The sequence below is a fragment of the Acipenser ruthenus genome, chromosome 12 (genome assembly GCF_902713425.1).
Source record: "Acipenser ruthenus chromosome 12, fAciRut3.2 maternal haplotype, whole genome shotgun sequence".
NCBI classification, from domain to species: domain Eukaryota; kingdom Metazoa; phylum Chordata; class Actinopteri; order Acipenseriformes; family Acipenseridae; genus Acipenser; species Acipenser ruthenus.
The window spans coordinates 32,001,119-32,013,176 of NC_081200.1; the positions used below are offsets into that span (position 1 = coordinate 32,001,119).

The following is a 12,058-nucleotide window of genomic DNA, read 5'->3' on the forward strand; positions in this document are numbered from 1 at the left end:
ACCCCAGGTTCGGCTGCCGGAGCGGGGTTAAAGTGAAGCTAAAACGTCTCGTCTCCCAGAGAAAGCCGCAGCTCCACTCGCAGCAAAAAAGTTTGTAAAATGAAAATTTGTAATATGTATTTGCACACATATCTCATGTCCAAGCTTTCCATTTTCAGTAAGAAGGGTCATAATTTCTGGGGCATGATCTGAGTGTGTGTGGGCGGAGCAGGTGGATGTGAATGTTACAGTAATTGATGGCACTATTTATATTATATTGTTGATATGCATGAGATGGTCTTATTGTTTTCATATTCAAACTGAGAGAATTCTGCATTTATATGATTAGAATCACAGTAACAATGACAATTGATCACAAGCAATGGATTTAATGTAGGCCATACAGTGCATTCCGAGATGACAGGCAGGACCTTGTTGGAAAAATTGTGTGGTGTACTGTACGTGTCTGTGGGATACTTTAACAGTCTTTGCTAATTATGACCCCTACAACAATATTATTCATTCAATTAAATTGTCAGTCCATTCCGTGAGAATTTACAGTAACAGGTGAAACTAGTAATTTAATGGTGTGAAATTAAATAAGTCTTTCGAAAAGCATTGCTGTCTGTTTGACTAAAAAACTGCCACAGTGAGTTTCAAGGCTAGAATAGGGCACTGTATAGATTTTGCCATTATATTTATCAATACAAAAATCGTTTAGGGCTTTTTAAATCACTCAATTTTAACAGCCCATTAGCCACCCTTCCATAAGGGCAAATGCATTTAGAAAATATGTTCTGGTTTGTGTAGAGTTATTTAGAAGGGAATCTGAAAACTCTGTTGAACACTGACTGCTGATTAGACTCACTGATAAAGGGTCTGTACTGCTTTTTATAGCATATTACTGTATATCTTATTTAGAAAAGTACTGTAAAAACCTTTGTATAAGTCTATTTTATAGGTATTCTTAGGGGGTCCTAAAAAGGGGGAGCGACTTATACACCGTTGTGACCTATAGGCTTTTTCCTGAAATTGTTGTCTCAAAAGGGGGGGGACGGGGACGGGACGGACTTATACACCGATGTGACTTATACACTGATGCAACATATACACCAATGCGACTTATACATCGGTTTTTACGGTACCTGTAGTAACCGAGTGGCTTCTTATACAGAAACCGCTTATTTGAAGAAGAATGTGAACAGACTGAGTGTGAAGCGTGGTTGGGGCTATAGGGTGTCTGAGCCTGGGGGTTACGGAAGACCTGGGGTGTCTCATGAAAAAACTAGAAAAAATGCATTTGTGAGCATGAAATGGAGTGCATGTGGGTGCTTGCTTTTCACAATCTGTGTAGGCCTCTTCAGGATTATCCTGGCCCAAAAGATTTCATGTGTGTTCCTTGATCCCATTGTTACATGGGCAGTAATTTATGACCGGATAAAATCTGCATTATTCACATTTTTTTTTTTAAATGAGCCTGACCTTTCTAGTTTCATTTGTTTGAAGGAGTTCAAAGTAGGTTGATACATGTACTGTAATAAAGAGTTACTTCTCTATGGCCAAACAAAACAAACTAATACAAGCATGTGACGTACTATTTTTCTATTCAGGTCTTCACTGCTGGACATGGAAATGCAAATGCAATGCAAATTACTAAATGGTATTTTGATGATGCATCCCCTCCTCATCACCGCTTTCAATATAGCCTTTGGTTTTGTTTGTGCATAGTAGTCTGGGTGGCTTTATAATTCCTCTGTATCTCTTAAAGAAAAAAATGGACATGTTTGTAAGATGTGTGTGTACAAGTGTCCTGTGTTTCCCCTCTGAAGTCAGAAAATGCTGTAAAGCAGCTGTGTTAAGGGTATTCTGTGAAGTTGTACGTATGTTTAAACAACTTTCTGCTGGTGCTGTTTTGGAGTTTTACAGCCTTCTACAGTGAACTTTTTTTGCTTGTTTGTTCTAGGTTTCGGTTCTTGTATAATATTAGATGGAAGCTCCCATCAGCTGTTATTAGTCAGTTTTGTTCCGTAGCTTTCTCATGCGAAGCCGGTGCATAGGGTTTGACCTGGGCCTACACGGAAGGTGGGCTTCATTGGGATAGGGTTTAATTATTGTCTTTTGTTGGTGGTCATGGGAAAGGGCATTTCAAAGGTAAAGCAGCAGGGGTGCTTTTTCAGGGGAAGTCCATGAGGCAAGGTTCACTTCTTTACAAGTGCCGTGTAATCTCCTAAGCCTGGTTGCGGGTCGGCGCTGGTGCCTAGGTGGGCTGCCACAGGGAAGTGGCTTCTTAATTCACTGAGTTGGATCAGGCCTAAGAGGAAGAACCAACTTCAGAGCACCATACAGACGATTACGCCTCAGAAGAATGACATGTGTGAAATGTTAAGCTTTCAATTTCTGCCGTCTTTTAAGGGAGGGCTTTAGAGGTTAATTTTATTTATTTTGAGAGGCTGTGACCGCTATTCATTAGGTCACACTGTCAGGGGAGTGCACAGTGGCTAGTCCTTTAAATCACTTAATAATTGCGGGAGCTGTAAACCGGGTTGGCTGGATGCAAAAACTTTTACTAAGTGTCAGCGTTACAGTGTCGCGTAATGCATTCATGAACAGTGAAGGCAGGAGCTGAAGGCAGATTTCATGAAGAAAAAGAAAAATGAAAACAATCCAGTACAGAATTTCTCTGTGTTAGAAATTACAGATTTCAGTTTTCAAGAAACGTAATGCATAATGTACTGAATCCCTAGATTACACAACTTGTAATCATTTCACAAAAACTGCGTTTTTTTTCTCCAGTAATTTGACTGGGACTATGATTCTCTTTCATTGATAATGTAAAAAAAAAAAAAAAAAAAAAAAAAAAAAGGCGGCAGCTCCTTATTTTTAATTCAAACCGAACACAAAAAGTGAGTTCAGTTAAATTTCTTTTCCCGGATTTAAAATCCTAATGACTCGTTGCAAAAATGTTATAACCTGTTTTGCAAATAATAGTTTGTTCTTAATTATGATTTAATTAAATCAATTTAACTTCACTAAGGCTGGAGCGATGCCTAATTTTTCACTGTTGATATAGCATTCTCCAAAAAAGCAGATGCATCGATTCATCAACGTTGTGAAAGGTTAAGAAAACACAGTAATACATGTGGATTACTGTGTAACATTGTTAGTAACGCTTTAAAAACAATTATGCATATTAAAATGATTACATCAGTGTACGGATATAAAGTAGAAATTAAAAATATTGTTTTTATTTATTTATTTATTTATTTATTTATTTATTTATTTATTTATTTGTGTTAATTTGTATCAGTTTGGGGTCAAAGCAAAATCCCCCAAAAAATCCATAACAAGTCAGAGTAACAACCAATCAAGGGAAAAAAACTAATTAAAAAAAAGTTATCACTGTCCACAGCAGTTGAGTAACAAGAGTGTTGTCCATGGCTTATATTTGAATTGTGTTGAGGAACATGATTGTGTTAACATTTTGTTTTTAATTTAAGCGATGACTGGCACCCGAGCATCTTACCTGTTGACTTTCAGCCAAGAATTTGGACAAGTAAAACACATGCTCAAAAATCATGGTTTTAAGATCATGGATGAGGCCTGCAGGGTTTTTATTGAGAACTATTCCGACATCTTTCCTGCTTTCGCAAAACTTGCAGCAATTGCAATTACAATACCTGTATATTGTGTACCAGCAGAACAGGGTTTTAGCTGTCAGAGCAGTGCAGACCAGCAAACACTCTCGTTTACATGAGGATCATCTAAAACATGACAATTTCAATGGAAGGTCCTGAATTATTAAGACTTTGATTTGGAAAGAGCACCAGTCATTTTGAACTTGGTTGCTAAAAGGACAATTTTAAAGAACCTTTAAACAGCAAAACTGTAAATAGTTGTGACGTTGACAGCTACCCGCAGAGACATTGGTACATGTTCTACAACACTGATTTTTACGTTGTGAACTGGGGATTTTCACAAGAAAACGTTTCATGGTAAGCTTGTCTTTGTCTATTTCTACTACCATTATTTATACTGTGTACTGTTTTGCATGTTAACTTCGTTAATCTGAAATAGTTACACTGGGAAATAATATAACTATGTTGATGTAATATGTAAAAACGCAGATGTTACAGTTGAAAACGCAGATTTTGAGATGGTATGTTTTTTACAAATGCACATTTTATTTATTTTTTCTATAAATTTAGTCGTTGCCAATTATTTTTATTATTTTCTCCCAATTTGGAATGGCCAATTATTTTATTAAGCTCAGCTCACCGCTACCACCCCTGCGCTGACTCGGGAGGGCGAAGACAAACACACACTGTCCTCTGAAGCGTGTGCCGTCAGCCGACCGCTTTTTTTCACACTGCGGACTCACCATGCAGCCTCCCAAGAGCTACAGCGTCGGAGGACAACGCAGCTCTCGGGCAGCTTACAGGCAAGCCCGCAGGCGCCCGGCCAGACTACAGGGGTCGCTGGTGCGCGGTGAGCCGAGGACACCCAGGCCGACCTAACCCTCCCTCCCCACGGGCGACGTTCGGCCTATTGAGCGCCGCCCCCTGGGAGCTCCCGTCCTCAGTCGGCAAAGGAATAGCCTGGACTCAAACTCGCGACGTCCAGACTATAGGGCGCATCCTGCACTCCACACAAGTGCTTTTACTGGATGCGCCACTCGGGAGCCCCCCTCAAATGCACATTTTTAAAGGCTAGCGCGACCTCTACATCTCAATAAATGGTCACGCAAATTAGTTACCAGAGTATCCCAAACATTACTTTCTTTACTTTTCTTTCCGTCTTGCTTTAGAAAATAATTGCCAAACATCAAAAGGCATTGTAGCTGGATCGATACAGTATTTGTAATTCTAGCACAACACTTTTAACTTGCTCTGTTACTTTGAAGACTCCTGCACAGATCCAATCCCACCAGTAAACACTCACAGGGGGCGGGGCAAGAGGGGAGAAGGTGAGCTCAATCACATGCAGATTCAGTGAGTCAGACCTGAGGGGAGCAGAGAAGCTCTGCGCTTAATGCAAAAAATAATTGCAGATTCCAAATTTGCATAAATCGATGCATCGTCTCAGCTTTAAGTTTCACTCTCTGTTTGTGTTCGGCTTGTAAAAATAAGGAGCTGCCGTTTTTTTCACATATCAATGAAACAGAATTATAGTCTAAGTGAAGTTACGGGAGAAAAAACTTAGTGAACTTGTTTCACAATCAACTTTGCCAAGAGTTTAATTGAATGGAGTCAGCTTAAAAAAAGGCACACCACGTGATCAAAACTAAAAACCGAAAACGATGAGCCCTAACTGTAATGTTTGTTGTAAGGATAATCCTTACAAAATCGACATTGCTTTCAGTGTGTATGGTGTCGCATAATTTCTACAGGCATCCCACAGGGAAAGAAAAAGATTCTGAATTTCATCCTGCATTCTTATCCAACTGTGGGTGGGTAGAGAAATGTGCTGGAGAGAATGGGAGGGAATTCTAAAGGAGCAGTGATACTTTGAATTGTGCTTTGCATTTCCTTTGGTTGCATGGTCTGCAGTCGGGAATTCCCAAATCTCAGAGCAGAAGGATAAAATTAGTCACACAATGATTAGCCTACATTTTGCTGGAATGACAAGTTTATTTTATTTGTTGCTGTTATTACTACTTTCTACTGACTGTATTGTTGCATTGCCATACAGACTACCGGAAGAGCACAGTTCAGTACATTTTTATCTGGAGTGAAAAGGGATTTGGGGATGGGGAGAATACAAATTTACGCAATAAACAGAATGGGGATCCTTTGTTATTATGACTTGGTGATTGAATGGCATGGATTTATATTTTCCTGAATGCCTTTTCCATGAAGTTTCTGTTGAGCCATAAAACCTTACAACCAAAATCTTAGTTGGTTAGAAAATAAAATACATGGATGCAGTCATTGTTTTAAAGTTTTGTGTTACTTACTCTAACTGTTATTTTGCTCTTAAAGAAACATATACTGTAGGCTAGTGTACCACTAAAGTACACAGGTGTTTTAAGCTAATTTACTTCTGTTTTATATCTGAAGATTTGACAGGTACAGTAGGCTATATAGTACAATGAGCAATAACATCGTTGTGCTTTTTTTTTTGTAATTAAATTGTCGCAATGTATTTCTTCTTAAGTCAAGAGCAGTACATTTTGCTGTGTAGTATGTACTGTACAGTGCTGTAGAAGATCACTTCAGCCCGACAGTCAAGCTCACAAACTGATGTGTTGTGTTATCACATGTGTTAGAGCCCAGATAATGTATTCCTCCCAAGATTAAAATGCATGATCGAACATAGCTAGGATCACACAGAATGGAATGTAACCAACAGAAGATGAATTTAGCATGTTATTTATTGAGATTACTTTGCTGTAAGGAGATGTCAACTAAATTCATAATCCTAATTTGAAGGGGCAATGTACACTTCAGTAGAAACAAATTAACAATTCCAATCTCGGATTTCTGTGACTGTTTTTATAAATTACTAAACCTTCGGTCTCGTAATTTATGACGTCACAGAAACCCTAGATGAAATTATTTTCCTGTAATTCACTGAAGCCCATCTATTTTATATATATATAGTAAAACATATGGGACAACTGTCATTTTATACCACAATCTGGGTTTTTAAAATATGTAGGTCACAAACATGACCTGGAAGAAAATTTATCTGACTAGCAGGATTCAATAACTAAGAACAGCATGGTAAGTTAAACCCCATACTATACTGTAAATGGTGCATGACCATGGGGACATATTTCATACAGTTAATGTTATCTCCCTGGGGTTTTCTCATCACCATTTTTTCTCCCAAATATTTAAACATTTTCACACTTTACATAGCACAGAATCTTGACTCATTGGTCATGTAATGTACAGTACAGTAGGTCACACATTCTTCAGATGTGTATTGTAGGCTGGCGTGAAGTGGCTGCTGCTGGTCTGGCAATCTAAACAGCAGCAAGTGTGCAGCTTGAAAAAAACACCTCCTTGGGTGCCCAGGAGCCAGGTGAAGAAAGCTGTGCAGGCTTGTAAAGAACTGACAGTGAAGCGACACAGAGTGAAAGTAAATTAAAAAAGTAGTCGGTTGGGAATTCTGTTACACACCAGGTGGAAGCATTGTTGGTACTATTCGGGTTGAACTGTATCAAAATAGAAGAGACCCTTTCTAGATGTACTTTAATACATCATGAAGTATAACATTGCGGGACATCCCTCTCATTTAATTTATGACCTGCAGGGTATTATCTCATGTCCCATGAGCTGACAGGCTTGTTTGTGCATGTATCCCACCCCACCATTTACTGTACAGCAGTCCCTTTACTAAAAGTATTCTAATTAGTAGACTAAGAATCTCTCAAAAGCTGTGGAGATGATTTGAGAGTGTCTTTGTCTGAAGAGAGGATTGATTACAATGGTTGGGGAACGTGAATGGAACTTCAACATGTGGTTCTAAAGATGGACACAGTTTGCAGGAATGCAGGGTTTCCATGACAAAAACTAACTAAAAATGAGGCATTGGGAAAGGCAGTGCTTATGCTTTTTTATCTGCGAGACAGACCCGAGGCACGGTGGCTGTTCAGGACAGCTAATTTTTCACACATGGAAGTGGGTTGTTTTCAGATTTCTAAGGCTTTCCACTGAATGGCAGTGGGAATACAAAAACTAGAGGAGTACACAAAGTAAAAGGCTGGGATTTTACATTGAGCTGCTCGTCAGTGGGATTCAGAATGCCATCCTCCACTCAAAAGCCAGGCAGTTTTTTTTTTATCTCTCCTATTTGAAAGTCTGCACTTTGTGAGAACTCAGTTTATAGTCCTATTAATGCCCAATTTCTCAGGTCGAGGAGATGACAGGCCACTGTTTGCAAATGGCCTTTTTGGACAAAGACAAGGTTTCTTAGTCAAATAGCCATTCTTGTCCCTCGAATGAAGTGTGTTTTACTTAGTAATTCCTGTTGCTTTTTCACATGGAAGTGGGGCCTGGCCTATTGTATGTGCCTATGAAAGGAGCCACGAGGTTAAGTGATGATCTTATAGCTGGCTGATTATGCAGTGTGCCCTGCTGGGATCCAAAAGCAGTTTATAGCTTGCTAATTTGTTTATGAGTCTGCATTCATGATCTCACCATTTTAATTTTTATGAGACAGGTAGGAAGACGCCTGAAGAAATATATTGATCAGTTTTACAGGTAAATTACTTCTCCTTAAATCTACCACTCTAAATCTCCAAGGGTTACATAACCTTTATTGATTCTAAGGCCTTATTGAGGTGCTATGTCTTTTCTTTTAAGTACATTTTAAAGAGCTGCTGCATTTGAAGATTCTTTATTGGCTGGTGCAGTAGGTGTTTCACCCTGCCGTGGTCCACCTCTCTTGTTTTCAAGAACCGTGCAGTTCGGGGGTTAATTAAAGCTGAACAGCTGCACAGCTTGGATACAAAACCCGTGGATGCTTGATGAGCTGCAGTAACACACAGGAAGATGCTATTTCAGACTGGATAAATTGCTTTATTATGTAAAAGCAGCTGCTGATTTAATACTGAGCCATGCAATCCAAGAATCACACAAAATGTAGCCATTTATTCAGTTCACCTTGGCATGCTGTGATTTCATTGAGTTGGCTTTATACATGTTTTATAAATAATCGTTTGACTTATTCACGATGAATTAATTTAAGGTGCCATATTAAAATATGAATCCAGAGATGAAAGAATATACATCTACTGAAGTGTGGAAGATAATTTCTTGGACACATTCTAAAGTAGGTAACGCCTCAGTGGTTGCTATAGTTAGTAAGACAATAACGTTTTGTAAAACATAACCTTGTGGAAATTAATGAGCTTAGGGTGGATTCGCAAAATCAGTTAATGACTTGGAGCAATGTAAGTATTTTCTTGTCTCTGTAAACCCGTACTGTATTTTATTTGTGTCCATCTGTTTGTGATTTTGCTTGTTTTGTCATACTGTCCATGTGCTTGAGTGTTTTTGAGGTCAGGCTTTGGAAAGAGTGGCTCACTGGGGCTGTGCAGCTGTATCCCAGTGAATGAGCTCCTCCATCAGGGACATGTACAGCAGACATTCAGAAAGTGGCTCTCTCAGAGGGTCACACCATTCATGCAGCTGCCAAGAAACCAGCAACCCCTGCTTTACCCAGCCAGTGTTGTAGAAGGCAGTATCAAACTGCCCCCTTTTCATAGTTTCACAGTATATACTATTGTTTCTTACAGTACATATATACTCAATAAACTCCAATAAAACAGATTAAATGCTGACATTTTATACCATCTGCCGAACATGTAGCCTACTGCCTCGATGTACTGTAGCACTGTTTTAGGACTGATAACATGCATTGATGTCAAAACCCGGAGACAAAGGTTCAGTAAGATAACTTACTATAGGTGACAACACTACAGTCTTGAGTATGCCCTCACATATAAACGTATTAGGACTGTCTCGGTATTAGTCTAGTATTTATTAGTATTGATTTAGATTTGTTCTAATTTAGTTAGTCTGCTTAGTAAATTGTAAACAAAATAATAATAAAAAACCCATAAAATCGTGTTTCCTGTTTTATAATAAGAGTATGCTGTAGTATTTGTCTTTATCTCAAACAAAGGGAGACCTGACAAAACAAAGCTTTGTTTTAACAAGCTCAAGTGAAGTGCCTTGACGGGAAGTACTGTAGCCCTACAGCTGTCACAGGCAGGATTATACAGTATCATACAGTATTACTCATTTAGGGTGAATTGCAGATCTTTTAAGCTACTGTATGCTGCTATTTTTTCTAAGAACTCCATAACAAAAGTATTTTTAATGAGAAAACAACAGGTAACTGTGCCGGAAGTGGATTTTGTTAACATTTGACGAAGACAGATGAAGACAGTTGCCATAGTGTGGCGAATGACTCCAGAGTTCCTGTTGTGAGTCTGGCAAAGACTGCTGGGTAGATGTTAATGTGCTGACATCTGCACTCTGGTCCCATTGCAAAGAGGGCACATGAAAAGTGAAAACTGGGCTATGATATCATTCTTACTGATTACAGAAGCCGCATACTTTAAAATTTTAAAGAATGTTTCTGTAAATTAAATTACGATAATATACTGGCAGTTTAGCTTAAATACTGTGTTTTTTTGTGCTCATTTCTGAGTGTCTTATAGAAAGTGTGAATCCTTGCTGTTCCAAAGTCATTTACGTATTCAATAAGCTCTCTGAGTGGTCCAGATTTCACCGTGACTGGATGGCGCAAAAGGCAGATTACTCCATTGACTGGTGAGAATACATCATGCTATTCAAATGATGCAGGTTTCTTTTTTTTTTGGCAAAGCTGTTTAGCACTCTTTGTGTAATTTTGATTGGTAAAAAGAGAGACACAATAATTTTAAGGTAAAAGGAAAATTAAGTGTTTAAGCTTTTTGTTCTATACTGGAAACCTGGGAAACGAGACTAGTTTCTTAAAAATTCTGCATTACCCGTAAGTGTTTTGCCAGCTTTGATGAAGTTTAGTGAGCAATTTCTAAGAGAGTGTATTCCAAACTTGATTCAGATTTTCAAATGTTAATACATTTTTAAGTACATGTTTTTTCCCATTCAAGAATTACATGATACACAGTACATCAAAGTGATTTCTACAGTATACTATATAGGACATTTGAGTTGAAGGCGATCCTGTTACATCTTAGAAATGTGAATACAATAACTTCATTTGTATACCAAACACATCCAGACAGCATTCCTTGTAGTGCATGACTTATCGTCTGGGGTGTACTGGCTGTTTTGTAGCAGAAAACAAACAGTTTTGTATTCTCAGAGCAAAGGACAGAAAGCGTTATATTTTAACAGTATCAAAAAGAACAAACCAATACATAAAACAAGTTTGGGCACTTTGAATAGCAGTGTACATACAAATGTAGTTTGGTTCAGATATATATATATATATATATATATATATATATATATATATATATATATATATATATATATAAAATAATATAGAAAAAACATATATGTGTATAGATAAATAAGGGACTCAAAGTAAACCTGACCAGGTCTGAACATCCTCTGCTAGAATATGTTGCAGTACCTCAAATAAGCGTTGGGTCAGTGGCATTTCTTTGAAGACATATTAAGGTATAGGGGTAGGAATATTAATCGGCAAGGTAAAAAGCATAAAAAATAAATAAATAACATCACCAAGCGCATACAGTGTACCAGATACTGCTGCAGAAACTCTTTCTCAGTTACGTGGTGGACAGCACACTCGTTGATATTTGATTGCAGTGGGGTGAAAGATGTGGATGTTTTCTGGAGACAATGTTTTTGCAGGGTGCTGACAGTGTTGCTTTTACTCAAGGTTTATCGCTCTCTTGCTGCATTACAGCAATTTCCTAACCCCCTAGTATTTCGATTTGCACACAAGTACCGGCATGTAACAAATCTGCACAGAAACGACTGGATTTCCTGAACAAAGTGCAGCTGTCATTGTCATGGTAGCTATTTCCCTAACAGCATTAGTTCCACTACAGGCCATTTTTGTCCTTTAATGAAAAAAGGCCAAAAAACATGAGACTGCTAAAATCTCCCTGATCCCCTTTTCCATGAGCACTATAATCCTGTGCAGACCGTCAGCACAAATGAAGCTTTGAAACCAGTGGGAGCAGGCTTGTGGTGCTCTACCTTGCAACTGCTGTTTTCAATTGCTGAAAAACAGACTAGCAAACAAAGAAGTAAATCATTTTTGTGGACATGGGGGTTGGGAGGTATATGTCTGTGCCAACTTTGTACTGATTAAGTCATCAAGGTACTTCCACCTCCACTATATTTGTGGTGCTATTCCATATGAAATCGTTATTCATTTTTGGCCATTTTTTAAAAGTTATCACTAAAATTTGTTACAAATACTAAACATGAGTTACTCAAACTCCTATAAAATTCTGTTTGGGGAGGTGGGGAGATGACCTTTTATGTGATTTATTATGTGGGAAGATGATTTACTGTACTAGCCTTGGTTTATTGTAATGGAGTCTAGTTTTGATATGCATATTGTACAAATCCACCCGATTATA

At 38.3% G+C, this 12,058-nt stretch overlaps 1 protein-coding gene across 3 annotated transcripts in view; it reads left to right on the forward strand.

Annotated features, from left to right (window-relative positions):
• The window catches only part of LOC117417083 (rho GTPase-activating protein 29-like), a 54,080-nt gene that overhangs the window by 18,673 nt on the left and 23,349 nt on the right, over positions 1 to 12,058 (forward strand). The window lies entirely within an intron of this gene.